Genomic DNA, 222 nt, shown 5'->3' with positions numbered 1-222 from the left:
GGAATTGATGGCCAATTGTGCCATATTGGATGTGCGCCTTGAATGGGCAATTGTGACCTAAGGTTTATGATGATGATGAAGTTCTCAATATATTACTGATTATATTATTTTATATATATATATGTTTTATAAGTTAGAATTGTGAGGTTTGATCCCTTTGAAAGTTGGGAGGTGTTTACTTTATAAGCATGTTGTGATCATGGCCTTGTAGGCAAAGTTGGA

The sequence above is a fragment of the Solanum tuberosum genome, unplaced genomic scaffold (assembly GCF_000226075.1).
Source record: "Solanum tuberosum cultivar DM 1-3 516 R44 unplaced genomic scaffold, SolTub_3.0 scf00029, whole genome shotgun sequence".
NCBI classification, from domain to species: Eukaryota; Viridiplantae; Streptophyta; class Magnoliopsida; order Solanales; family Solanaceae; genus Solanum; species Solanum tuberosum.
This window is presented reverse-complemented; position numbering follows the sequence as displayed.